Below are 27,453 nucleotides of genomic sequence, written 5' to 3'. Positions count from 1 at the left end.
CTCTTTTCCCCCTTCTTCTCAACTGGGGGCCAGGTCACTGAGGAGGGTTTTTTTGTTTTGTTTTTTGCTTTTTAATTATGTGTGGCCCTGTCTGGTTTTTCGGTGGGTCAGTGGCCTCTGACCCACCCCTGCTTTGCAGCCTTCCCTTCACAAGCCCAGGCAGGACCCCCAGAATCTTCTGCACATTCAGACAGATCCTGCCCCTCAACCAGAGTTCACGTGGGACATGCCCCACCCCCAGACTCCATGCCCCTACACATACACGCGTGTCCAATCTCACCCTCCTTTCCCCCAGCCCACTTCTCTTTCTGTGCACGTCCTCCGGGCTGTCTGCCCTGCTAACCACACAGCAAATTCTGCTGGGCACGGCTCTGTGAGGCATGAACCAACATGCAGCCCTGGCAGACTCTTGAACTGGTGAAACGGAAAACCAGGCCCTGGGCTGGTCTCCTGGAAGCAGGGGCAATGTGCAAAGAGGGGGCATGAGGGCACATGTGACCCCCCCCCTCCCCCAAAGCCATGGGCCGGAAGGATACGGGGCCAGAGCCTCTGGGCAGCCTAGGGAACTAGCGGAAGTGCCTGGCGCCCGTAGCAAATGTCACCCCCCCCCTCCCCCACCAGCAGCAACAGGGGAAGCAGAGCAACACAGCTGCACTCCCTTGGCTGCCAGCTGTGTCACTCGGGAGGGGCGGGACCCCCCTCACTCGGGAGGGGCGGGACCTCCCCCCCCACGCTCACTGGTGGGAAGCAGAGTGACCACTGGTGAGCACAGGGGAGAGGGAGAGGGCAGCCCCTGCTGCTGATGCCAGACCCCCACCAGTCCCCCAGGCCATGTCGCTGAGGGAAAGGGGCTTGGGAAAAGAGGCGGGGGGGCAGGGTGGGAAGAGGCAGGGCATGAGCAGAGCTTGAGGTGGAGGGGACATTGTCCCAGCCTTCCCCTGGGCTAGGGGCGATGTGAGGAGCAGTCACATGGGGAGGAGTCACATGACCGGACTAGTGCTGCCCCGGTCCTTCCTCACCAGTTGCCCCGGCCTGGAAGCGGTTCCTGGGGAACAGAGCCGGCCAGTGCCCTGGTAAAAGCAGGCTGTGAGATCACTTGATTCCAGACAGCTCCCTTGCTGTACGCAAGGCTCAGTGGGATCCCGAGGCCGAAATCAAGTGGAAACAACCTGCCTCTGTGTTTGGCTCCCTCTCTCCTCGGCGTTGGTCCCTCCCCCAAAGGCAGCAGCACCAGAATGATGGACGGTCTGGGACCTGCTGCATAAAGGGGGCTGTGTCCTCTTGCAAGAAGAGTCTGGGGAACAGCTGGTGGCCCCCTTCACACTGCTGTTCCCTAGGCAACGGAAGCGCCTCAGAGACACACTGGAAGTCCGTCTTCGGAAGAGCGGCATCCACTCAACGCCCTGGGAGGCCTCGGTGCAGAACAGAGCAGAGTGTGCCACGGCCTAGCCCAAGCCAGAGCTCACCTTGAGGAGAGCCGATATTGATGCGCGAGAGACAGAGACCCGACAAAGGATGAGGGTACAACAGTCCGGCCAACTGCTATGTCTCCTCCAAGCTTACACGTGTCACGTCTGTGGGAAAACCTGTAGGGCCACTTAAAAGCCCACCAAGGAACCCCCTTGGCAGATGTGCACCTCGCACTGAGGGAAAGCTGATGAAGTGTTACCTCGTTATTTGCATCAAGGCAGGGCCCTGTGCAAACATAGGTAACTCACCGACCCATAGTGCCAATCACAGCTGCGTCAGGGGGACTGTCTATTCATTCTACCCCCTGGCTCTTCCTGCCTGCCACCAAAATTCTGTTGAATTTTGCACATTGCACTTCTGCCACCAACAGCATTTGGCCTTGAGTTTGTCCTGTCCTCTGCCCTGCAAACTGAGATAGAAGAGCCAATACCTTGTGCCTAAATGTCAGACAAGGCAGGAGTGAAGAGTACAGTAATTCCTCATTTAACATGTGCCCGTTTAACACGTTTTCATGATAGCACTATTTTTTTTTAAGGAACGTTTTTTGAATTACACGACCCTCCCCAGAATAATGTGATTTCCCCAGCTGACCTGTTGCCAGCGGCTGCGTGGGGCTTCCCCCATCTCCCTGCAAAGCGGTGGAGGGTTCGCCACTCGCCGCGCCATTCCCCGTTGACTCCCCCTCACTAGACGCTTTGCCCCCTCTCTTTCACCCCCGCTTGCAGGCCGGCGGCTGGGTTTCCCCAGCCAGCCCATTGCCAACAGCTGCGCAGGGCTTCCCCCGCCTCCCTGCAAAGCGGCGGAGGGTTCGCCGCTCGCTGTGCCGTTCCCCAGTGACCCCTCCTTGCCGGACGCAGTGCAGGTCCCAGCAGACTTGTCACAGGGGCATACTCCCAACCCAATTCCTCCTCCCCTCTCTTCCCCTTCCCTTCCCCTGAGCCAAACACCTCCCCTCCCTACTGTAATCCAGTCCCCTTTCTCCCCCACCCTTATGTCCCTGTCCCAACACACACCACTGCTTGAAACCCCCACCTTTCCATTATTTTCAATGGGAAAATTGACCCCGCCTAACACGTTTTCACTTAACATGATCATTTTCCGAACCGTATCTATAGTGTTAAATGAGGAATTACTGTATTACAGTGTGGAGCAGATGTCTCGTAGGAATCATTCCTCCAGACCCTGGGGAGTGTCAGATCTGCCTGAGCAGATACCATGGATACATAATAATAATATTTTGGGTAATGCAAATGGCTCACCTCCCTCCTCCCATTGCTTTAGTCCCTTCTTGCCTCTCTGGTTACTTGCTCAGTCTCCTCCCCTCTTCCCCTCCTTCTCTGTCCCCTCCGCCTCCTGCCCCACTCAGCCTTGTTTCCGTTCAGTCCTATGCTTCACTGCCATGCTCAGGCCAGCATCCCAAAGGGACTGTTAGGAAGGCAACTAGACAGGGAGGTACATTAGGGGAGTGTTGATTTTAACAAGCACTGGGCTATTTCACCCATAGCCTGGCCAGTCCTTTCCTGGAGAGCTGCAGGCACTCCTATGCCAGGGTATGAACCGCTGGCTTCCCTCAGACACCTCACCTCTCCTCCAGTCAGCTGAAATGCTCAGCAGCTGGAATCAGATGGTGTTATTATTAGTATTGCAGCTGCACTCCCAGGCCCCTCCCAGTAGCAGGGCCCCATTGTGCTGGGCACCACACAAATGGGAGGAGACAGGCTCTGGCCTGGAAAGCTCCCAGGCAAAGTGGGAGACGGGGACTCAGCATGCAAGCAGATAACTGAGTACAGAGGCTCAGAGAGAGCAAGTGCTCATGCAAGGAGTTTGTGGCAGAGGGACGTGAGAGCCAAACCAGCTCACCAAATCTGACCAGGAACCAGAGCTCCATGTTTCCCCCTGGCCCTAGCAGGTCTACAGTGCATAGTTTTAAATAGGGACGTCTTTGTGTAGATGACAACACGATGAGCAGATAAGCCTGAGCTTATCAGTTCGTCTTGTCAACTACACACATTTACTCCCCGCACCTTGCTGCCTCTGAATCAGAGGCAGCAAGAGAGAGGGAGAGGGAGCAGGATCGGGTGCCTGTGAGGAGCTGGCTATAAGCAGGCTCCCCACAAGCACCAGATCCAAGTACCCCCCCCTCCCCCGCCACGCACTGCTGCCTTTGATGGAGAAGCAGTAGTGTGGAGGTTGAGGGGTATAGGCTGGATGCAACACACATGGGAAAACGGACAACACACATTGTAGCCAGACAGACTGCCCCCCCCCTCACATCTCATCCATCTTATTTGCCTCTCTGAAGCATACAGGGCAGAGAAGGAGCAGTAAAATCAGCATAGTCTATGCTGGCTCATCTGATCCTGAGAAGCTGAAAACATAGATATGAGGAGAGAGCGATTAAGGCAATAAGCTGGCCTCGAGGCTGCGAGAACTGCCCCGGCTGGCACCCATGTTGATTCGAACACACACACAGTCCCTGGGAGAGGAATTTCCCACTGAGAAAAGAATCCCCAGTAATTCCAATTTAGTTATCTCTCTTACAAGTGTAAATTAAGTTCACAACTCCCTTGTAAGAACTGGTCTCACAAAAGACAGACCAGCCCCATTTGGCATGACAGATAAGAGGGGGTATATCTACACTACCCCGCTAGTTCGAGCGGGGTAATGTATGCATACCGCACTTGCTAATGAAGCCCGGGATTTGATTTCCCGGGCTTCATTAGCATAAGCGGGGAGCCGCCATTTTTAAATCCCCGCTGCTTCGAACCCCGTGTAGCGCGGCTACACGGGGCTCGAACTAGGTAGTTCGGACTAGGGTCCTATTCCGAACTACCGTTACTCCTCGTGAAACGAGGAGTAACGGTAGTTCGGAATAGGCACCCTAGTCCGAACTACCTAGTTCGAGCCCCGTGTAGCCGCGCTACACGGGGTTCGAAGCAGCGGGGATTTAAAAATGGCGGCTCCCCGCTTATGCTAATGAAGCCCGGGAAATTCAAATCCCGGGCTTCATTAGCAAGTGCGGTATGCATACATTACCCCGCTAGTTCGGACTAGCGGGGTAGTGTAGACATACCCAAAGAGAAATACGTGACCCCATGGGTATAAAAGTGGTACAGCAGCACACTCTCTTTTGAGTGTCATTCTACCCTCTACCTGCTGGTCAGGTTAGGTGTTTGACCTCCTGAGGTTCTATGGGGACGCCCACCTCGTATTTTCGTCTTTCCTAGGAATTGAGGGACTGGCCCTGGCCTGACATGCTGGAGTCGAGAGGCACAGAAGGGGGTAAAAATTGTACCTGGATGTGGTCCTCTGTCTTAAGTGTACACATAGAAAGAGTAAGCTGTTACTTGGTTCCATTATTTCTATTTTTCTATCTTTATCTTCTTTGTAACCATTTTTAAGATCTATATTTTGCTAGTAGTTAAGAAATAGAACAATAGCCATTGCAACCATATGATTTATAAGCTTCCTCAAATAAACCTGTAACTGTTTAAGTTTTAACCTGACTCTTTCAGTTGCTGTAACAGAACCAGGCACAATTTAAAAGAACTTCAGCCAGTCATAACGGGACAGATATAGGGAGAGCTTGGGCGTTTGGATTTGTGTCACACCCAGGTGGCAAAATCCATTGGGGCGCTTCTCAGCCACCCCGAGGCTGCCCGCTGCGAAGGAATTATGAATTCTAGCAGCTGAAACCTGAAGTGTAATAAGCTCTCTCTGTACACTTATTGGGGCGCCCTTCAACCTCTTCCAGGTTGCCCACTGCAAGGGACCCCGGTCTCAGCAGTTGAAGTCTCAGGTGTATAGTACACACACACACACACACACACACACACACACACACACACACACACACACACACACACACACTCACTGCCCTGACCGTCAGCTGACAGGCTTTCAAGCCAGCTCCCTGTATGTATCTGCTCCCACGGACTCACCTGCCCCCCATTGCTGCCTCTTACAGAGGCAGGTGGCTCCTCTAAGCACCAGCTCCCCAGTGCCACCTGCCTCTCTCCCACGCTACTTTCCCTATCAGAGGCAGCAGCTTTGGGTGGGGGGGATAGAGAGAAGCTGCTGTGAAGCAGCCTGTGTCCATGGGGGGGGGTCCGAACTTCCCGTGGACAGAGGCTGTTCCACAGTAGCAGCCTCTGTCCATGGAGAGCTCCGACTCCCTGTGGACAGGGGCTGCTGCCACCCCACACTGATGCCACTGTATCAGAGCCCTCAGCATGGATTGGCAGGCAGCCGGTCTGTGTGGGAAGCTAGTTTTTAAACAGGCTCCCCTCGCAGACCAGATCCGCCTGCTACCCTGCGCTACTGCCTCTGATATAGAGGCAGCAGTTCAGGGTGGCAAGGAGGCTTCCCAGGAGTGGACCCAGGAGTGCACTGGATGTTGGCCCCACCCCCGGGGGCTATCGAATAGTCACGGAACCACTAAGGGTATGTCTACACTACCCTCCTAATTCTAACTAGGAGGGTAATGTAGGCATACCGCACTTGCAAATGAAGCCCGGGATTTGAATTTCCCGGGCTTCATTTGCATGAAGCTGGCCGGCACCATTTTTAAATGCCGGCAGTTCAAACCCCGTGCCGCGTGTAGCCGCGCGGCACGGGGTTCGAACTGCCGGCATTTAAAAATGGCGCCGGCCGGCTTCATGCAAATGAAGCCCGGGAAATTCAAATCCTGGGCTTCATTTGCAAGTGCGGTATGCCTACATTACCCTCCTAGTTTGAATTAGGAGGGTAGTGTAGACATACCCTAAGATTTCATGTGGTTACACAACTATTCACGCGGTATCCAACATCCCTACTTCTAAAGTGTATTTCCCAGGCAAGAGCTGCTGGCCACAAACAGGCTCCACAGAGGTAGCTGGGAACAGGGTTTGGCTCAAGCGTATATAGATAGACATAGCAGTAGCCAAGGTTTAACTCCAACATAGGCCGGGAGGCCTCATCCCCAGGCCCATCATGAAATCTCAGTTTCCAGCCTGGCTTGGAGGGGTATTAACGGAAACAGCAGAGAGTTTTTCCATTTTTGCCACCAAACCAAGTGAGCCTGCCAGCTGTGGGAGTCCACGAACAAGCATCGGATTTGTCCAGCTTTTTCCCATTCAGATCACTAGGCAGAGGTGCATCTAGACTGAATTGGCGCAAGAGCACTGACGTTCTACTGTAAGAATTCCGTGCTTCTTGCGCAAATACTTCGACGCTGCCGCTCAGGGATACGCCCTCTTGCACAAGAGGACCAATGTAGACAGGCACCTTAATTTTTTGTGCAAGAAAGCCCGATAGCTAAAATGGCCATCGGAGCTTTCTTGCGCAAAAGCGCGTCTATGCCGGGCACGGATGCTTCTGCACAAAAGCACTTTTTGCGCAAAAGCATCCGTGCCAATCTAGATGCTCTTTTGCGGAAATACTTTTAACGGAAAAACTTTTCCTTAAAAAGTATTTCCACAAAATCATGCCAGTCTAGACAAAGCCAAGGTATTTTTAATGACTGTTTAATTTCCCGCATTTTCTGCAGGGTATTGTTTGTGTATCTGTCAAACAGGCTTACTTCTTAGCTAATTAACTGTCTGGCCTCTAGTTCCATAGGGAAGATCAGAGAGGGAGTGTGAGAAAATAAATGCAACCCAACCCTCTATCATTTTATTTGCTATTGTCCTGTACCATGAACATTTTTTGACCCGCTGTCCTATTTCTTTGGTCGGTTTAAATGATGGAGCTAACACAGTTTGATGGGCACCCCCCTGCTCACCTCCCAAAGAACAGATTTAATCTTAGGAGCAGCTGCTGCAGAATGAGAGTTTTTAAAGGCTTCACTGCTGCCCTGGTGACAAGCAAAATAGCTTGTGGCAGCAATGAAATGTGTTGTGATCATTCTCCAGCCTGGCGGTTGCAAAGCCCAGCATTCCTATCTGTTTCCTTATGCTATAGCGCCACCATCTGCTAGTTTAAAGTGAATTTTCCCCTCACCTTCTCACTAGGGATGTTAAATATCAGTTAACTGAATAGTTGTTTAACCTCATGAATTCTTATCGGTTACTTGACTGTTCTATAGGCCCCGGGGGTGGGGCTGGAAGCTGTGCACTCTGAATTCCACTCCTGAGAAGCTCCCTGCCACTCCTTGCTGCTGCCTCTGATACAGAGGCAGCAGGGTAGGGTGCCAGGTAAGAGCTGGTCCATGAGAGGAACCAGTTTAAAAACCAGCTCCCCTCGTGGACCGGCTGACACAGAGGCAGCAGTGCGGGTGGCAGCAGCCCCTGTCCAGAGAGTCGACTGAGCTCCCAGACCCAGCATGAGCTGGAATTGAGGCAGGCTGCCTGCCCGCCTGGCTCCTAATAAACTTTAAATGCAAAGCTGCAGTGGAGATAGTTTCAAGACCCTGCACAAGCTGAGACTGAGCCTGGCTGCTGGCCAACCTGCTAAAAAATTTACTGGCAAGGGGGAGGAAATGTGTGTAGTCTATATATTAACCAATAAGCTTTTGCTTATCTGTTAATCGACTACACTATTATATCCCTACTTCACACCACTATATATCATAACAACTGAAGAAGTGGGTTTTGCCCATGAAAGCTCATGATATATATATTTGTTAGTCTTTAGGGTGCCAAGGACTACTCATTGGAGTTTTTTAAGTTATTTTTAAAGTTTCAGACTAACATGGCTACCCCCCTGAGACTGATGTCACACTCTCATCTAGCTCTTTTTTGAACCCTGTTAAAGTCCTAGTCTTCACAACATCATCTGGCAAGGAGTTCCATAGGTTAACTGTACACTGTGTAAAGAAAAATTTCCTTTGGTTTGTTTTAAACGTGCTACCTACTGATTTCATTTGGTGACCCCTAGTTCTTATATTATGGAAACAGGTAAATAACTTTTCCTTATTTACTTTTTCCACACCAGTCATGATTTCATAGACTTCTATCATATCCCCTGTTAATCTCCTCTTTTCTAAGGTGAAAAGTCCAAGTCTTTTTAATCTCTTTTCATATGAGACCCATTCCAAACCCCTAATCATTTCTGTTGCCCTTTTCTGAACCTTTTCCATTGCCAATATATCTCTTTTGAGATGAGGCGACCACATCTGTAGGCAGTATTCAAGATGTGGGCGTACCATGGTTTTATATAGGGGCAATAAAATATTCTTGAATTTATTCTCCATCCCTTTTGTAATGATTCCTAATGTTCTGTTTGCTTTTTTGACTGCCGCTGCACGAGTGGATGTTTTCAGAGAACTATCCACAATGATACCAAGATCTCTCTCTTGAGTAGTTGTTGCTAAATTAGTCCCCATTATTTTATTTATATTGTTGCATGTATCAGGAGACTGGAAAGAATCACACCTGGAGGACAAGCTGCCAGCTGGCTTGTCTTATGAACAGGAGGTCACAGCGCACAATGTTCTGAAGTGATGAGATTTAGCTAAACCAGCGGTAAGCAACCTGCAGCCCACGAGCCACATGCAGAACATCAGAGTTCTTGTGTGACCCATGCTCAGGGTTGCCAGATCCCGTTGCTTCCGTCTGTGTAGGTTTTTTCCCTACCCCTATTACCAAAGTGACACACACATAAAGCAAGGCACGTGAAGCGAGGTGCGTGCGGATTGCACACGACATTCACTGTGAGAGCCAGGTGCTCCCTCTGCATCCCCTCAAAGCGCTGCCATGGTTCCATCCACACACCCCTCAAAATCTAGTTACACAACCACAGTTAGCAAAACTACCCTCTCCAGGGAGACCGTCTTGGTTAGAATAATCCTGCGGCCCACTGAGATGAAGGAGGGCTGCTTATGAGGCCTGCTCACTAGCCTAGGTTGCCCATCACTGTCGACACTACAGAGTTGTTTTGGAAAAAACTTCACTTACGTCCACACTGCAATTGCGTTCTTCCGAAAGAAAATTGAAAGAACAGACGGGTTTTTACAGCATTGGTAATCCTTTCTACAAGGAAATCCTCTTTCTCTTTCAGAAAAAGGTGTGTGTGGACAGGGAAGAGGGAGTTCATTCAAAAGAAGAGGAAAGAGGAAAAAGCACAGGTGCCCTGGTGGCTACTCCGTCCATAGTAATCACAGCTTACATGCGAGAGAGCATCCATTCAGTGTGGATGCTATCTTTTGAGAAAGCACATCGCTTTTTCGATGCACGATGGCAGTGTGGACGCTCTCTTTCGGAAGCAGTTTTTTTGGAAGATCTCTTGCAGAAAAGCTTCTTCTGAAAGAAGCCTGCAGTCTAGACATAGCCTGAGTTGCATTCTATGAGACAAGAGGGTGCTGCATTAGATAAGTTTAGACTCAGGGGCTATGTCTACACTACGGCACTAATTCGAACTAACTTAATTCGAATTAGTTAATTCGAACTAAGCTAATTCGAATTAGTGCATCTAGACCTAAAAACTAGTTCGAATGAGCATTTTGCTAATTCGAACTAGCATGTCCACACTGAGTGGACCCTGAACCGGGGTTAAGGATGGCCGGAAGCAGTGCCGGCAGGACATCAGATTAGAACTTAGAGCATGGAGCTGCTGTCTCAGGCTAGCTGAGGGCTGTGCTTAAAGGGACCCGACCCCCACCCCGGACAGACAGTTCTCAGGGGTTCCCCGCTTGCAAAGCAGTCCTGGCTTGGAGTGCCCTGAGTGCCCACACTTGGCACATCACAGCACTCGGCCATCAGCCCTGCTGCACTTGCCGCAGGCTGCCATCCGGGGGGAGGGTCAATCGGGGGGCTGCAGGAGAGCTTCCACCCCGAGAAGCCCGCAGAGCCACCCCAGTCCTCCCCATTGGGGGCTCGTACCCCATTCCTCCCTCACCCCCTTCCACTTACCCCTCCCTAGCCCCCCCTTCCTGATGTACAAAATAAAGGACACGTGTCTTCAAAAATAGAAACTCTCTTTATTGAACAAAACTCGGGGAGACTGGGAAAAGGAGGTGGGAGAGGGGAAGAGAGAGGGTGGGAGAGGGGAGGGCAACTAAAATGATCAGAGGTTTGGAACAGGTCCCATATGAAGAGAGGCTAAAGAGACTGGGACTTTTCAGCTTAGAAAAGAGGAGACTGAGGGGGGATATGATAGAGGTCTATAAAAGCATGAGTGGTGTAGAGAGGGTGCATAAAGAAAAGTTCTTCCTTAGTTCCCATAATAGAAGGACTAGAGGACACCAAATGAAATGAATGGGTAGCAGGCTTCAAACTAATAACAGAAAGTTCTTCTTCACAAAGCAAATAGTCAACCTGTGGAACTCCTTGCTGCAGGAGGCTGTGAAGGCTACAACTAGAACAGAGTTTAAAGAGAAGTTAGATAAATTCATGGAGGTTGGGTCCATGGATTCAGGGGGTAGAAATGGTGTCCCTGGCCTCTGTTTGTGGAAGGGTGGAGACGGATGGCATGAGACAAATGGCTTGGTCATTGTTTCGGTCCATCCCCTCCAGGGTCCCTAGTGTTGGTCGCTGTCGGCAGACAGGCTACTGGGCTAGATGGACCTTTGGTCTGACCCAATACAGCCATTCTAAGCTCAGGGCTCAGGGTCGGGGGTCTCACTGGACCACCCTGATTTTCATGCAAACCTGCTCCTGGGTGGCCAGGCTGGCAGCTATTCTGCCCTAGACGGCCACTTTCCTGTGCCTAGTGCGGAGGTCGTGGATGAGGTCCACGATCTCTGCACTAGACCAGGTGGGCGCCCGCCTCTTGTGGACCTGGGCAGGCTCCCAGGAGCCGCCATCCTGGTCCCGGGAAGAGGCAGAGGGCTGGGTGGCAGCAGGTGGCTGGTTCGTGCCGTGCCAGGTGCAGGGTCTGCTGGCTGGGTGTTGGCAGGCTTGCACCTGGCACAGGCACCGTAGCTAGACTGTGCCCCTTTAAGGGCTCCGGGGCCGGGAGGGGGGCAGACGAGTTTCCCTGGTGGTGCCCAGAGTGGCCACCAGGGAAAGCTGGGGAGGGCTAGCCTCCCACTAGTTCGAATTAAGTGGCTACACAGCCCTTAATTCGAACTGCTTAATTCGAACTAGGTGTTAGTCCTCGTGGAATGAGGTTTAACTAGTTCGAATTAAGCGCTCTGCTAGTTCGAATTAAGTTCGAACTAGCGGTTTGTATGTGTAGTGCCTATCAAAGTTAATTCGAACTAACGTCTGTTAGTTCGAATTAACTTTGTACTGTAGACATACCCTCGGAGGTGTATTACGATTTTTCGATGTAACCAGTTGTTCCTGGTACTTCAGCCAACTTGCTATGACTCACATCCCTGTGCTTGGTTCACAAAACATATGTGTGTTTTCACACTACGCACATCTCAGTGCTGTGTGTTCAGCAGAGCTGTGTTCTCGGGTGTCGTTGGGAAGCACTGGGCCTTTGGGAACTGTGGATCTGTGCCCTATGAATGGGGAAAGGGAAGAGATGGACACTTCAAGGGGAGCTTTGACAAGCTTGAGGGTTGGGCATACTGATCTCTAACCGTCAGAAGGACAGTGGGAGGCGAGGGCTTGTGTTGCTCAGGGCTGGAAGAGTCAGGGTGCTGATCCCTGATAGGCAAAGACAAGGTGGGTAGTGTGGTGTCCCACAACACTGGGTACCCTCAGCGTGCGTCTACACAGCACCCTTACCTTGAAATAAGCTACACAATTTGCACTACACAAATTGCCTAGCTTCTTTTGAGCAAGTTTTGAAATAAAGCGCTATTCTAACAAGTCCCTTAACTCCCGGGGAACAAAATATATTTTGAAATAATGGGCATGTTTAAGGACATGAAATTGCTATTTTGGGATACTTCTGGTATCCCAAAATAGCCCTACTGTCTAGACATAGCCTTAGGGAGCATCCCAGAGTCGTTTCTGTGCAGCAGGAGACATATACACAAACAGGCCAGTGGGCTCTATATACACAGGCAGGCCAGTGGGCCCCTTGTGGCACAGGCAGGCCAGCGGGCCCTGTTCCAAAGTTAGCATCCTCATCTTGCAGCAAAATAAAGACCCTTTCTCCCTCGGTTGCTCCATATAGCTCTGCGTGTCCAATGTGCTTTAATGGTGGCAGAAATTCTAAAAGTTCATAGCTTTGGAGGGTTATTACACATATGGCATGTTCTAGGGACTTTTATTAAGGCCAGCATTAGCTTTTATAGAGAACGAGTTTACACAACGGCAATGGGTGAAACTCTCCGCTGTGCAGAAAGGGTTCAAGTGGGACTTGTGTGGTGTATGAGCCATAGGCCGAGTCTTCATTCAGAGTGAACAAAAGTGCTTTCGGTTCATCATTTACCAGATGCGGCCTGGGATAACAGGGATCCAAATGGATGAAAGCCCTGTGTCTCTTCCCCGTTGCTCCTCTCACTGTCCCACAACCAAGTGGAATAGGATGGCGTGCTCAAGGTAACCGCCACAATGAAACTGAGCACAAGGCCCGGGACTGACTACTCTGGTGCTCAGAGTAAAGACGTAAGTATACCCCACAGTGGGATGGAAAATCAGCTGCTCCTTTAGGCTGCTTCCACTGGATTAAATTCTCACACAGAACTGAGACATGGTGGCTGGCGAGGCTGTGCAGCGCCAACAGCCACAGTAAAACGTGAGGATTCGGAAGGCACTTCAGTTCTTAGGTTTCGATTTTTCAACATTTGTCAGGGGTGCTTGCAGCCCAAACACAGCTGCCTTGTGCCAGAATCTGAGCATGAAACAGATGGGATATTGACTAAGCAAAAGTGAGACTGACTAGCCTGTGTTCACTGCTCAGGCTGAGTGATGCACCAACAAAAGGAGGGGGAAAAAAGGGGGGGGACTAACAGCAACAGTGACACAAAAAGAACATTTGATTTCAGACTTTTTATTTATTTATTTATTTATTTTAATTTTGCAGCCTCGAGAAGATGTAGCCACTGCCATGAAAAATTCACCCATATTCTCCATCTCTAAGGGCCAGATGGGCATATTCTGCATGATCAAGTTTTTGCTGCTGATGGATACTGGTAATGATAGACATCAGTCCATCCTCTTTTCAACTTCTGACTCTTTACAGGTGCATCTGTGAGAAGGTTCCCAGTTTTGGAATCACAGACGTAGTCCTCTTGGTCTATCCCTGGGTCATGCGACTGACACTTGCCTTCTTGCTCTCTGGGTCTCCCACCACCTGGTCCTGCTGGGCCAGATCCTCTGGTCTCCTCCAGAGAAGGCACAGAGTTGAGGTTACTGCCCCCTGCAGAGTAATGCAGGAACTGAACCCCTTTAGCTCTGGAAGGGTTCAGCTCTAAGTGCTCAACACACAGCAAACCAATCTACAAATGGGACCAAAACCCCCAAATAAATCCATCTTACTCTGTGTACAAATTTTATACAAAGAAAGTTTCAAGGTTAGACCCCTTTATCAATGAAAGAGAGAAATGACAGTGCTCCCCTACCCCCACAGGTAACAATTATTTACACCAAGCTTGATTAATAAAAGATTTATTTAAGTACAAAAAGTAGGATGTAAGTGGTTACAAGTGAAAACAGTTTGAGCAAAGTAAGTTACTAAATTAAAATGAATAGAAAATGCATAACTGATTCTAGTCCAGTAAGAAACTTGTTACATGCAAATTCTTACTCTAAACAGCTGTTCTGATCTTGGGTGAAATGCTTCAAATCAGAGTTGATCCTTTACTGTGACTTGGGTCTATAGTTTTTTCAAAGTTCTTTTATATTCTCGGAGGCTATGTCTAGACTGAAGGCTTTTTGTGCAAGAAGCTTTTTGTGGAAGAGATCTTCCTCAAAAACTTCTTGTACAAAAGCACGTCAACACCTCAAAAGCACATCGCAAAGCATGGACACTCTTGTGCAAGAAAGTTCTGATGGCCATTCACAGAATAGCCATCAGAGCACCTGTGCTTTTTCAGATAGGCTCTTTTTGTGCAAGAAACCCCTGTTGAGAATCCACACACACGTTTTTCTGCAAGAACTCTTGCGCAAAAAGGAGTTATTCCTTGTAGAAAGAGGTCTACCTACACCACAAAAACCCCTCTGTTCTGCCATTCTGCTGTAAATTTTCTTGCACAAAAATGTGCTTCAGGTGTGGATGCTCCGTGGGTTTTTGTGCAAAAACAGCTGTTGTTGCGCAAAAACCCTGTAGTGTAGACATAGCCTAAGTGTGTGCCAGGCAATTTCAAAATCCAGCTGACACCAAAGGCTGAGTGCTTCCTCTTGCTTAAATAGACTTTCCCCCAGGGTAGGAATCATTTATTTTACACCTTCCACTCCCATGGAAAAAACCAGGGTCAAAATGGGTACCAGTACCAAGTGGGATGGCCACATGCCTTTCTAGGACTAACCACCTTTTGGACATATAGGGTAAACAAAGCTTATTTACAGGTCATTGAGTTGATCACCAAGCCATTTGGTTTCTGGGGCACCAGTAATGGCTGCTCATTAGCACATTTAGAACTATAAACAGATCCACACTTCATATATCTAACTTCACTTACAGGAATGATACCTGCACAAAAATAGGATATGCAGATCCAGCAGACTGTAACATTAAACTTGAAATATTTTGTCTAAAGCATCTTTGAGTGATGCATATTCATATCCATAAGCCAATTCTCATAAGGCAAGGGGGGTATCACAGGATAGATACCTACATTGGTCTTGAAACAATGAAGAGAGCCATGGGAACCTATAACTTGCTCCTCAAATACAGCACTAGCACTATTCAGATTTATCCTGTCCTGTACCCTGAACCACATGATGGAAAGGAACATTTACAAATATGGACTATTACGCAAATGTGCCAACAGGTGGTGCCAACATTCAGCAGCTGAGTGAAGGATGCTGTGAGGCTAAATTTTAAGTGAAGGAAGGTCACCTGTGTTCTTTTCAAAACTGTTCCCCCCAAAATCCCTATTGACTAAGGACAGGGTGGAATTGCCAGTTCCTCTATCTGGGGTCAGCCTTAGACCATGGACACTTGGAAGGAGCCTATCCCAACCCTCTGCAGCAGCAGCCACAGCCACAGGGACAAGCAAGCAGCCTGAGATCAAAGACAAGCTGCTCCCAGAAGCCCCGTTCACTGCTCCCCTCTAGGCCTAATGCTGACCAAATAACCCAGTTCTAGTGCTGCCCACTCCAGGACAGCCTAAGGACCATGGACAGGGCAGCATATCACAGGGAGGGGGCAGTATATAAAAGGGAGGCCAGATACAGCACTAACAAATTCTGTTCTCTGTTATTTGCATTCCATCTGTGATTGCTTGTGCATGCTAAGAACATAAGAATGGCCAGACTGGGTCAGACCAGTGGTCCATCTAGCCCAGTAGCCTGTCTGCTGACAATGGGCAGTGCCAGGCACTTCAGCAGGAATTAAAAGAACAGGGCAATCACTGAGCGATCCATCCCCTGCCTGTCATAGGTTGTTATTGGGGATGGCATTGCCCTGCAGACTGTGAGCTTTGGATCTAAGGCTTTGTCTACCCTGGCAACTGAGCAATAAAGCTTTTGTGATTGCTCAACCCCCTTCTTCCCCAAAGTACTAGGGGGAAGAAATAATCGTGGCTTCATTTAAATTTAAATGGCTGCCTCGCTTTGCCGATCAGCTGTTTGTTGGCAGATCGGGGCAGTCTGGACGCTCCCCTGCCGACATGAAAGCCCTTTATCGACCTCCCTGGTAAACCTCATCCTACGAGGCATAACGGGGAGGTCGATAAAGGGCTTTCAGGTCAGCGCAGGAGCATCCAGACTAGCGCGCTGAGCTGACAAACAGCTGATCAGTTGTTTGTCGGCTCAGCACGGCAGCCATTTAAATTTAAATGAAGCCGTGATTATTTAAATCACGGCTTCATTTCCCTTTGCTGATCAGCCTAATCTACATGGCTCCATTGATGGAGCCGTGTAGTTTAGACACACCCCAGGAGTGCTCTCCCACACCCAATGAAGAAATGTGGCTTGTAGAAGGTGGACATGTTTGTCCACAAAAGCGTGGACACACAGTGTTGACGTTGCCAGACTGGGGCTTCCAGTTCGCACCCCTGTGGCTGGAACCCAGAATTTTCTTGATAAACAGGGTGAGTCACAGGTGATTAAGATAAGAAAGGGCTGTTTTTAGTATGTTTCCTAGGGTGTGTCTAGACCACAGGGTTTTGTCGACAAAAATGGGCTTTTGTTGACAAAGCTATACCTATGTCTACACTACCGCCGAGTTCTGTTGACACAACCTCGACAGAACTCAGCAGTTTTGTCAACTGTGGTAAACCTCATTCTATGAGGAATAACGCCTTATGTCAACAAAGTTCTGTCGACAGAAGGTGTTATTGCATCTACAGTATCCTTTGCATCTACACTCAGTAACTGGAAAGTAACTGGATGTAGTCTAGACACTCTTTGTCAACAGAAGTTTTGTTGACAGTATCTATCGACAAAGCCTCTGTTGACAAAAACCTGTAGTCTAGACATACCCCTAAAGTCAAATGATCTGTTCCAAACATGATGAATTGCTCACACTGCTTCCCACAGCATCCCTTGGCTGGAAATGGCAAACCGCAGCCAATGGGAGCGGTGAGGCTCCATGCCTATGGACCAGGGTTTCCCAACCTATGGGTTGGGACCCAAATCTGGGTCACCATTACATTTCAAAAGGGTCACCAAGTGTCTCCCCAAGTGGCTCTGTCCCCTCTCCTCCCCCTGTTTGTGAATTGCCTTGGGTCAACAAGTCTTCCTGAATTGTCAAAATGGGTCCCCATCTGGAAAAGATTGGGAACCCCTGCTAAGTATGGACACTTGGCTAAACAAAGCATTTCACAGCCTGCCAGAGGCTTACCCAGGCAGGCCCCAGACCCAACTTTGAAAACCGTGGCCTCATTGATAGAAAGTAACTGGAGATTTTTTTTACAATTGTTTCAACTGTTGTAGTCAAGAAGTAGCAACAAAGTTGCTAATAGAGCTCAGAAGTAACTGTTTGTTTAGACAAAAGAAATGCAGTAGACCTAATCTACCTGGATGTCAGATTTTTTGAGCTGGAGTGACTTAGACTGCATGTCTAAATTCCCCTCACTGCACGTTTAGCAAATGTGTGTCATATTTTGTTTCACCTGTTTGGATTAACTTGTAGCCTGTGCTCCTACAAAGTGACTCAGTCAGAGGGTACGTCTTGACTACACTTCTCTGTCGACAGAGAGATGTAGATTAGGCATGACGAAATTGCTAATGAAGCAGGGATTTAAATATTCCACGCTTCATTAGCATAAACGTGGCCAGGGCTCGACAAATTCTGGAAAACCCTACTTGCCAGACAAAAAAGGGACTCGCCACCCTCCCCCCAAAAAGTGTTTTTTTAATAGCATAAATTCCTAATAAGAATAAGAACAGTAATTACTAATAAGTTATTAATAAATATCACCCAAGTTATTAATAAATATCTTATAAACCTCTACCTTTCCCCTCTGCTGCCATGACTCATCCCCTTGTTCCATCAGTTCCCCTGGTGCCTGCTGCCTCCCCACCCCTTATCCTCCCCTGCTGTTCTGACTCCTGCCCTTCTCACTGCCCTCAGCCCTCCTGCAACCTGCCCCCCTCCACCAGCCCTTCTCTCCCCCCTGTGCCCACTCCTCCAGTAGCCCCACTCTGATCTGATCCTCATCCCCTCTCCTAACACCTCCCTCTACACACCTGCCCTTCCTCTCTCCTCTGGTGCTCGTCCCTCCCCTGCAGGTGTCTGCCCTTCTGCTTCACCCCCAGAATCCCCTGGCACCTGCACCCTCTTGGTTCCTCCCCCTTCCCTCACTGCCCCTGTCTCCTTTGCTCTCTCTTTCCCTGATGCCCACCCCCTCACCACCCTCTGCCCCCATTCCTCTCATGCCCCTGTGCCCTCATACATGACTTGCTCCATCCCCGCCTTCCTCATTCCCACCTCTTCTTTCTAGCCTTCTCCCAGCACCTCCCCCTCTAGCCCCCAGTGCCCTTACTCTCTCCTCTCCCATCATCACCCTGTCCCCCCTCCCACTGACACCTTCCCTCCTGCCCTTTACCTCATTGTCTGCACTTGGCCCCCTGGCATTTGTCTCTCCTGCACCCGTGTCCCTTGGTGCCTTCCTCTTTCTTCTTCTTCTTCTTCTCCTGACCTCCTCCCCTTCCCTCCCTTCCCCTCTCCTCCGCTCAGCACAAGCCCCTTCCCCATATTTTCCCCTCTCCTCCCCACAGTCCAGCCCAGCCCAGCCCAGCCCAGCCCTTTCCCCTCCCCCAGGGCCAGTTCTAGGTTTCTTGCTGCCCCAAGCAAAACATTTTTGGCCGCCCCTCCCCCCCCTTTTTTGTTGTCTTTTACACATTTGCATTTTGTTTGTTTGTTTTCATTTTTGTCCCGGCATTTTATCCCTATAAATAGCAAATAGCATTTTCATTTGTTTTTTTCCATAAAGGCAAAGGCGCTCCCCCTTTCACTCGCTGCTGGGTCACAGCAGCCTTTTCCCTGCCCTGTCCAGCCCCTCCCTATGGACAAGCACCCCTCACTCCCGACCCACAGAGGAAACAGGGTGCAGGGACAGCACAGAGCCAGAGGGGTGCAGGGTGTGGGGTGCGGTGTAGGCATGGAGAATGGGATGCAGGGAATGGGAGGGACAGAGGGATCGGGGTCTAGGGGCAGTGCAGAGAATGGGCAGCACAGAGCTGGGGGGGCAGGGATCAGAGGGGAGCAGGGTGCAAGGGTGGCGCAGAGCAAGAGAGTCGCAGGGAAGAGGAAGAGCAGGGGATCCGGGGTACAGGGGAGGTGTGGGGAATGGGCAGCGCAAAGACAAAGTGGCGCAGGGTGGGTGCAGCAAGCAGGGTGGTTGGCCAGGAGCGGTCTCTCACCAGCAAGGGGGCTGGGGCCATGGCAGGACTGGAGCTGGCAGGGCAGGGCCTAGGTGCACTGCAGCCAGCTCCCAGGGCCACGCAGCCAGACTGCCACGGCCCTTTAAAATCAGCAGGGCCATGTCACGCCAGCGTCCTGGCATCTGCCGGCGTCCCGCTCTCTGGCTCATGCCCTGCCTCCTTGCGCCAGAGCTGCACATAGGCAGCCTGGTGTTGAGAATCAATGTGCTTCCCCCTTCCCTGTGGCGCTCCACTCCTCCGCCCGGCTGGCGGATCGGATGGGGCCACGCCGCCCATAGTGCAGGCTTTGGCCAGCCCGTCACAACCACCCACTGGGCCAGTCTGCCCCGCACTCGTCAGCTGATAAAATCTATTCACCACAGGCAAGCGGGCGAGTGCACTTGTCGAGCCCTGAACATGGCCACTGCTTTTTTTCGAAATGGATCTTTTTCGAAAAAAGGCAGTCTAGATGCAGATCTGTCAAAAAATAAACCCTTTTTTGAAAGATCCTGTAAACCTCATTTTTTGAGGAATAAAGGATCTTTCGAAAAAGGGTTTATTTTTCAAAAAATCCGCATCTACACTGCCTTTTCTTTATGAAAAAGCTCCGTTTCGAAAAAAGCGGCGGCCATGTTTATGCTAATGAAGTGCAGGATATTTAAATCCCTGCTTCATTAGTAATTTCAACGTGCCTAATCTACATCTCTCTGTCAACAGAGAGGTATAGTCTAGACACAGCCAGAGAGAGAGACCATGACAAAACTGACTTTCCTGGTGAGGTCTAAGGAGACCTGCTCCAGAGCTGAAATTCCCCTTGGAGGAACGTCTCACACCAAACATACAACACTTTCTGCAGCAGTGCCAGATGGTGGCTTCCAATAGTTCTACTACGCCATTAATTTAACTGGGGTTTCAGACCAGAGCTGCATTTGGCCTTTCAGTTTTTGCTCTCTTTCCCCCCTTCTTTGTCCGTGTTTTTTTTTTTGCTGCCTCTTTGGTTTGGTTCCTTTCTCTGCATCATCTGAGGAGTTGTGGATGGCTCTGTGCGATGCTGGGTTTGTCTGCCAATTGCCTCGCAGGTGCCTGTCTGGAGCTGACACAGGATCCCACAAACCAAGGCTCTGACTGCGAGCACCGAGCAGATGCTGTTGATTACAGGATGCCAAGGAGCCTGACACTGAACAGGCCCACTTCCCCCAAATTTGTAATAACAGTAATAACGACGACTGACACTTGTCTCACATCTTGCAGCCAAAGCCTGCAGCCCATGACAGCGTAATTACAGATGGGGTCCTCCAGAATTAGCTCACTCACCCAGAAATGTGCCTTCTGGGGGCTGGCAGGCAGCAGCCATTTGCTGGGCCCAACAGTGGAGGAGAATGCTGAAGCCAGGTGACACGTTACTATGGTGCTTATCGCTACCGACTTCAACAGGAGCTGTGGGCACTCAGGCCTGGATCTCTGAGGTAGCAAGGCCCCTAATGCCTATGGGTTACAATGCACTTTTGTGGCTCTGAGCCTCAGTATCTCTGAAAAACCAGGCCCAGCATGGCCTGAGCCTGACAGGTTGGCTTAAGCCACTAGCTCAGCGTCAACCTGGTAAGGTCTGGCTAGCACCATGCTCCTACCTCCCTGCCTTTGCTTTCACTGCGGGGATATTTTCCTCTTTGGAAGCACAGCTTTAACTGGGGAACTTGGCATCAGTCCCGCTCCAGCTCTCGCTGCTGACAGAACAACAGAGCATCTGGGACCACCCTCAGTAAACCTAGGGCAGGCTTTCTTTTGACAGAAAAAGCTAAGAATCCAAGCAGGCTCTCAACTCAGGCCAGTTCCTGATTTCCCACCCCAGCTCAATAGAGAGGCTGTTGGGAAAAGCCCCAAAGTCCCTAAAAAGACCCAACAGTTGTTGAGGGGTGAAGCTCAATTACTCGTTAGCTGGATCAGCTGAGGAGCTCCTGTGCAGGCTGGGGAGTTCTCTGCCCTTGAGTTCCACATGTATTAGCCACGCTTAATGCCAGGCAGAGGCCAGAAGAAGAGGTAGCACAGCTGTATGTAAAATCTAAGGCTTTGCTGAGGGCAGCTCATCCAAGTTCTGGGACTCTCCCATCTCCCCCTGGTACCAGAGACCCAGGTACCAGCCTCAGATTGAACAGCCACATGGCAACGGAACAACTGCAGCAGATCAGCTGGCATGGGCCAGCCACAGCTGTCTCACTGCAGTGTAGACACAGTCTCCCTGTCTTTATGCCCCTCCTCTGGTCAGTGGGCATGTGACAGTTACAAGTACAGAAACAGCTGTGAGGCACAGAACATGGGAAAGAGGACCAGAGAGTTAACACCTGGAGGAAAAGAGACCAAACCTAAAAGCCTCAATACTGGGCTGCACTATTGCTTTTTATGTCGTTCCTGTAGCGTAAAAGAACTGGATCTCCCTGGTCGCACCTCCTTGGAGCTGCTGGCATAGGGGTGTTGTATCATGCAAGCAAGGTAGTAAAAAACTTCAACAGGTCTTTATTTACCAAAGGTGAAACCTCTTTGCAAAGCTGCTGCTATTTCCCTCTGTAGCTCTCGCTCAGGCCTGGCCCATCTCCTCCTCCCTTCCCCCTCCTTCCTGTTTCCTGTGCTTCCAGATTCCCAACAGCCAGTGCTCCCAGTTCTAATAATTACAAGCAGCATCTAAAACACCACAAGGTGCAGGAGGGGCATGTTGAGAAAAGGAGTGCATGGGGCTGCTGACTAGACATAAATTGGAACCACCCCTGTGGCTGGAGTTTCCACTGAATCATGCCAGTCTACAGCCGGCCCAGCATCCTGGAGGTGGAGAGAGGACATCCAGTCATGACTGTCCCGGGTCCCTGGCCTGCACTTCCTGAAAGGCCGAGAAGTTGAAGTGATGTGGAGATGCTCTGGAAGGAGAGAAGTGTCTATGTTTTCTAGCTCAAATAGTCTAGCAGTTCACTGTAGAGAGGAAAGCACCCACGGACCAGCCCAGCCCAGCTCTGCATCCCTCCAGTGTGGTGATCTCCAGGCGCTGGTAAGTGCTCCCTCAACTCCATTGCATCTGAGCAAGGAGAGCCATGCTCCATAATTGTTAGCTGTCTTAAGCAGTGTCTGGCAGAGGCTGCCTCAGGTGTGTCTAGAAGCTCTGGGCAGGGAAGCCCAGGGTATGAGCAGGAGCAGCCCAAGGCCGGCTGTGGCAGGTGGCGCCCAAGGCAGAAGGCACTCAAGGCGGCTGTCAATGGCCGTGACATAATCATCAGGCGCCCGGGTGCCCCGTGATGTCATCATCGGGCACCCGGGTCAGCAGCGCCCTAGGCGACCACCGAGTCTACCTAGGCTCATGGGCCGCCCCTGGGTATGAGAGGGAGAGATGGAGTCTGGGCAAGGTCCCAGCTAGGCCCATGTTGCTTTCTGAATGGGAGGCAGTGACAAAGAAAAGCTATAGTTGGATCAGAAAATTCAGCCCTGAAATCACCCATGTCCAGACTCCTGACCCTGCTTTGGAGGCTGATCCGGTGAGATCAGTGCAGCCTGCTCTCCACTGCCTCTGATGTCCATGGTTGCAAAGGCCTCTGGAGCGAGTTCGTGAACTTTTCCTCTAATCAACCACACCTCTTCTCAGGGCACCTTTGGCTCTCCTGCCTGCCTCAACCAGGAGCTGTGCTGAGTACCCCTACTGAGTGCTGGCTGTGACCACCTGCTAAAAAACAAAATGCTGAAAGGTCTAGAGAACATGAGCTACGAGGGAAGACTGAAGGAACTGGGCTTGTTTAATTTGTGAAAGAGAAGACTGAGAGGAGACATATTAGCTGTTTTCAAGTATCTGAAAGGGTGTTACAAGGGGGAGGAAGAAAAATTGTTCTCCTTGTCCTGTGAGAATAGGACAAGAAGCAATGGGCTTATATTGCAGCAAGGGAGGTTCAGGTTGGACATTAGGAAAAACTTCCTAACTGTCAGGGTGGTTAAACACGGGAATAAATTGCCCAGGGAGGTTGTGAACTCTTTATCACTGGAGATATTTAAGAGCAGGTTGGATAGACATCTATCAGGGATGATTTAAACAGTGCTTGGTCCTGCTGTGAGGGCACGGGACTGGACTTGATGATTTCTCAAGGTCCCTTCCAGTTCTAGTATTCTGTGGTTCTATGAAATGTTCCCGCAGAGGGGGTAATTTGAGGTTAACCCATGGCAAATCACTGCTATTTCCCAGCCCTCTCCCCACAAAAGCACTGACTCTTCAATTTTTAAATGCACAAAGATCAATAGCACACCGCTGCTTTACACTGTTTCTTTTTATCAGTCATTCGATTTTTTTTATAGGGCCCTATTTATGCTGCTTTAATTGCTGCTGTTGTGGTGGTTTTAACTGTGTGGTGCCTGTGCCGGGTGTGCACAAGCAGAGTTATTATTCATGATTAGTTTTGTCATCTTAGCTCTGCATGGCTGAGCACCCTTCCCCTGCTGTTCTGCAGCTCTCAGAATCCGTTCCCCTCTAGGGAGCAGCGTATGTCGGACAATCATGAACAGAGTGCAAAACGACTGACCCAAATCACTCTGTATGCAAGGCTGATTTTGCCCCCAAGATACCCTCTCTGATTGGTTTGCCACTTAAACATAGAGCTTCACAAGTCCTCATCTGGTTTTGACATGTGCTTTGATTGTACACTGAAACTCTGCCACCCTCACTCGGCTTCTGGATCTTGCAAGCTACAAAGAGCTGGTCTAGCTCAGCACTTGGATGGGCTGGTGAGCCAGTAGGTGGCGCTCTTACCCTTGCAGTGCTCCAGGGGCTGCCAGTCAGATGGAGTCCTGGCTGCACCTTGCCACGAAATAGCCCATGAAACCAGTTACAAAAACAGGGTCCCTGAGTCCTGGTCAAGTTCTGTCTCTTGGCACTTCCAATATCATTCCATTAAATCTGCCTGCAATTGCAACCAGGTGAAGGATTCTGCTTCACTCCCCACCTTACCCCATGGTGTGGCATTGCTCCTCCCAGCCCAAGGCTGCCTTTTGAAGGTGGGCGAGCAAGGCAATAGATGCAGTCTGTAGTCAGTGAAGCACCCAAGGACTCCAGCTCAGATGTGGGGGGAAGGGGGGAGTGCAGTGTAGACATAATAAGCCATGCTCTCGTTCCCCTGCCAGGATTACCCCCTCTTAACCCTCTGTGCTGTGCACCCTGCCATTAGCAGGCACCAGATTTCTTCCCTTGGGGCCAGCTTCTGTTTTCTTCTTGCAGCAGAGATGCCAGGCCCCCATTTGCACAATGGGCTGAGCAGCTCCGAGGTGGGCAGAGAGGGTCAGCAGAGTCCTCTCTGCGCACTTTCTGTGCAAGCGGCTGGTGCTGACTTGTGCCAGGGGGCTTTCTCAGAGCTGATAGCTAGCACCATCTGATGGCTGCCAACGGAGTGAGGATGGGCTTTGCAAAGGCATTTAGGGGTCAAGTTCCAATTTTAAGCTACTCTGAGACCCACAACTCAGAGTTAAGGGGATGCTTAGCTCACTTGGCACCTGAGATTTCAGGGCAAAAGCTCCCTAGACACCAGTCAGCGATTGAGGCACACGGGAGGAATGGGGGGAAAGGGCAGGTGTAGGAAGGCACCAGCGCAGGGGGTTCCTAGAGAGGATGACCTTCCCCACGGCCCTCAGGCTGGCCCCTCTTTGCCAGTGCTCAACTCGTTTTAAAGGGGGAACGAACCCCTGGAATAGGAGAATGAATAGAAGTGGGCCTGGCCTTTGAAGTTGCTGGCCCTGCAACAAAGGAGACATCGAGCAGGTTCCAGCCCAGCCGTGTGGTCCCCAGTCTGGCCCATTTTTTTTCTGTCTAAAATAATGAGGCGGCTTCTTGAATTCCCATCACTCTGCAGAGAAGGCTTTAACTAAAGCTTGGCTTCATGCTGAAGATACTGGAGGCCTGACAGGACCTGCCTGCTCCCAACCCAGCACCATGGGGGAAGCCAGTAATGCTTTGTGGAGAAGCATCAACTCTCACAGGCCCTGAGATCACCAGGCTTCCTGTAGCAGAAAGACAAAGTTGATTGTGGGAGGCTATAATGAATTAGATCCTCAGCTGGTGGACGATCCACTGACATCGGGGAACCTGGGCCCACCTGCTCCAGAGGAGAATCCGGTTGGTCCAGGATCTCACCAAGGCCAGTGGTTCTCCAGGCTCCGCTGAGATATTGGGAATGCTGTTCCCCAGTTCACTGGGGCCTGTAGGCTGTGGGCTATCCACGCCCAGAGATGCACTAGAACCAGCATGCTTTTTGCTCTAACTCAGTGGTCTCCAATCCAAGATCTACCTCAAGCCCAGATACCCCCACCCTGCCTCCTTCCCGCCCCCTTCTCTAAGACTCTGCCCCTGCTCACTCCATCCTCCCTCCCTCGCCCATCCTTCCTCACTTTCACCAGGCAGGGACAGTGGGTTCGGGTGCAGGCTCTGGTCTTGGATTAAGGGATTTGGAGTGCGAGAAGGGCTATGAGCTGAGCTGGGGGCAGGTAGTTGGGATGCTGGAGGGGATTCTAAGTGCAGGCTCTGGGCGGGTGTTTGGATGCAGTGGTGCTCGGGGCTAAGGCAGGAGCTTGGAGTGAAGGGGAAGGTTTGTGACTGGGGTAGGGTTTCAGTATGTGGGCTCCGACTGGGCACCGCTTACCTCAGGTGGCTCGTGGATGGTGGTGCAGTGGGGCTAAAGCAGGCTCACCCCTGCCCTGGCCCTACACTGCTCTCAAAAGCAGCCAGCAAACTCCATCCCAAGTCCTGTTGTGCCCTCCCCTCTGCTCTGTGGAGATAGGATACAGTGAGAGAGAGGGGACACCTTGACATCAGCACCTCTCTTCTCTCTGTGCTGCCCTGCACAGCAAGCAGGAGGCTCCCAGGGGCCGGGGGAGGCAGCTCCAAGGCAAAGGGCAGGAGAGGCATAGCAGTAGTGGGGAGGGGCCGTTGAAGTGCCGGCACTTGATAGCCTCTTGGCCAAACCAGTCAGGATCACCTGTCAGAGGCTCCAAGATCTACCACTAGATCCCGATCTATTGGTTGGTGACCACTGCTCTAACGGCTCCCAGAGATATCATGGGCTGTTGAATTGTGGGACACCGTTGCCCAGGCTGCTGGAAATAACGCCACGATGCGCTGACAACAGTTAGAGCTCCTCTTTCAAAGTGTTTGAATAATGTAACCTGAACAGGCTAAGCTACACGTTGGTACAGGGTTTAAAATAACACCCATCAATCACTATGCAGTCAGCTGAAAAACCCAGGCAGAGCTTGCTCTGCTACACCTCCAAATCCAGGGTTGTTATTAATAAAAGGTGTTTCCCCTTTCATTTTTGCATCAGTTTGTTATAGCCTCCTAGCACAGAGGTAGGCAAGATGTTGCATCCAGCCCACCAAGTCACTGGATCCAGCCTGCGGATGGTCCTGCTGAGACCCTCAGGCACAGAGCAACCTAACACTACGTTAATCCCTGTGGCTCTCTGCTTTGGATGAAGGGAAAGGGGGAGGCTTTCCGCGCTGCTCCCACCCCCAGCACAATTTCTCAGCTTCTACTGGCTGGTTTCTGACCAATAGGAACTAAGAAATTGTGTTAGGGGCAAGGCAACATGCCAAGCATCTCCCCTTGCCCCCAGAAGAGAGCCACAGCAAGCAGCCAGCTGTTTTGAAATGTGTGGGGCTGCGGCAGGCAGAGAGCCTTCCTCAGGGTCCTGTAGGGTCCCTAGGTACGCGCTGCCCGGTCAGAGCCTGCCTCTGGCACCCCAGTTCCCTGGCCCAGATCACCACCCATGCCTTGTGCACTGCCACAATCCAGGTTACTACTCCCTCCCACACTCTGCAACCTCTCTTGCACCTCTTCCCCAGGACAGAATCCTCACATGCACCTTCCTGATCCTGCACCAGGTCATAACCCAATCCATCAGCACCCCCCAGGTTCCAACTCCCTCTCAGACCCTACACTCCTCCCTCAGGCCAGAATCGTCTCCGCACCCATACTCCCTCCTGCACCCCAATCTCCTGTCCCAGATCACAACCCCTTCCTTCACTCAAAATTCCCTCTCAGACCCCCACATCCTCTTCTGCATCCCAATCCCTACCCTGAGCTCCCTTCTACACCCAACCTAACCTCCCTCCCAGACCCCCACACTTCCTTCACAGAAAAGTGTGGCCATTGAGCACTTACCAACATTTTGGAGTGGTCCCCTTC

At 50.8% G+C, this 27,453-nt stretch overlaps 1 long non-coding RNA gene across 1 annotated transcript in view; it reads left to right on the top strand.

Annotated features, from left to right (window-relative positions):
• Positions 1-16,054, top strand: part of LOC112547205 (uncharacterized) — a 31,680-nt gene extending 15,626 nt beyond the window's left edge. The window contains exons 2-3 of the long non-coding RNA XR_003090961.3: positions 12,721-12,893; positions 13,312-16,054. This is a non-coding gene — a long non-coding RNA (uncharacterized LOC112547205). The remainder of the gene's footprint in view (positions 1-12,720; positions 12,894-13,311) is intronic.
• Positions 16,055-27,453: the final 11,399 nt, after the last annotated feature.

The sequence above is a fragment of the Pelodiscus sinensis genome, chromosome 5 (assembly GCF_052426305.1).
Source record: "Pelodiscus sinensis isolate ZL-2025 chromosome 5, ASM5242630v1, whole genome shotgun sequence".
In the NCBI taxonomy this organism is placed as follows: domain Eukaryota; kingdom Metazoa; phylum Chordata; order Testudines; family Trionychidae; genus Pelodiscus; species Pelodiscus sinensis.
This window is presented reverse-complemented; position numbering and strand designations above follow the sequence as displayed.